This window comes from Belonocnema kinseyi, chromosome 6 (assembly GCF_010883055.1).
Source record: "Belonocnema kinseyi isolate 2016_QV_RU_SX_M_011 chromosome 6, B_treatae_v1, whole genome shotgun sequence".
NCBI classification, from domain to species: Eukaryota; Metazoa; Arthropoda; class Insecta; order Hymenoptera; family Cynipidae; genus Belonocnema; species Belonocnema kinseyi.
The window spans coordinates 136,834,573-136,836,200 of record NC_046662.1 but is presented as its reverse complement, the minus strand read 5'-3'; positions in this window follow the sequence as shown (position 1 = coordinate 136,836,200).

The window sequence follows — 1,628 nt, the reverse complement described above, 5'->3', positions numbered from 1 at the left end:
CCGCATTGGCATTCAGGTAATCGTGGTGTTTCCTCGCCGCGAGGCTGTTTCTGCGGGCCTCTTTAGCGGCCTCGGTGAGACGTCCCTCTGCGCGCTGCACTCGCTGGGCGTCGGATTTGACGCAGAAGTCGTAGCATGTCGGGCCGATTGAGAGCTGCAGAACCCGCATCATTTGCATAATGCTGTGAAGCCCATCATTATAGTTGCAGGCAGCAATACTGGCCGCGATGTCCACCACAGTTTTCCCCGAATGAAAAATTTTAGGAGCCATCTGCCAGAGTGTCGCATTAAAACTTTCGTTCGCATTTTGCGTGAACCCGCCTAAGCACCGTTCCAGCAACTCATCCCGGCTCAGTTCTTTGTAGACGGGACGTAGAGCGTTAAAAATCTCCTCCTTCATCGCTGGCTCATGTCGGTGTTCTGGAAGTTGACCCATTGCGCTTGCCCTCTGCCAGGAGCACCATGAATTTTCGCCTACCGGACATTTCTCGTGTTGCGGCTTCTCGTCAGTGGAAACTTTGTGGTACAGAGTGGCCCATATTTCCCGCTTCATATCCTCAACAGAAGATGAATTTCGACGAATCGCCAAACCGTAATAAATTGTCAATTTATCAATCATCTTGCCCGTCAATTTTCCTTTGCCTCCGAGTCCTTTCGTTGATTTGACGAGCGTGCGAAGGTGTCGGCCCATGCGCTTCTGTACGTGGTCGATGCACTCTTTCTTTTTCACAATTAAATCGTCGTACGGGTTAGACTCCAAAATTCCCTTGAAGGTCTTGCTGTCACCGTCTCCAATGTACTGGCTGTACTTGACGTTGTAGAGATCTTCTGAACGCTGGAACATCTCGATGACGGCATCGACCTCCATTTTCCCCGATGATCCTTCGTGATTTCGCTCGCATTTATTTTCATGGGTGTCCTTCCATTCCTCGTACTCCATAGTCCCTTCTTTACTTTTCCAAGCGTCACAGGCTCTGCAAAACTTCGACTTCACCTCCAGGTCAATTATCTTCCCCGTTCGCCAGCCAATGAGGGTCGTCACGCCTAACAACGAAGAGAAACCTCTCCTCTTCCATGTACCGTCACCGGATAACGTTAGACCCGTCGAATCCCCATCCTGCTCCGTCAACTCCTTCTCCTTGACAGCTGCATTCTTCATGGACATGTCTCGAACGGCACAGGCAGCGATGGAAATGGTTTTGACCAATTTTTGGTAAAACGAAGAGAATATGGGATGGGGCAGGCACATAAAAGCACAGAACTTCTCGATGCCGTTTAGTCCAACTCCAAGGATTCGCATACTGAATACCAGACGGCGATTGATATCGTATGCATGGCCGATTACCGGGCACGTGTTTACGTACTGCGGTTCACACTTAGCACAGGTAACGGCGATTCTCGAACCCAAACCTCGGACACTGCTTTCTTGAAATGTAATTTCGGAACCGCACTTTTTACAAACCACCAGCTGTGCTATTGCTGTAAATACAGAGACGAACTCGATCAGCCGATAGCCGAAAGTCGGATTCACGTTCACGTGGTACTGGTCCGTCGACGCGCGGAGTTTCTTCGCCGACGCCGACACTTTGTCACTGTCACCCTCAAGATTAAGCGGAGTCGGCGGCTTT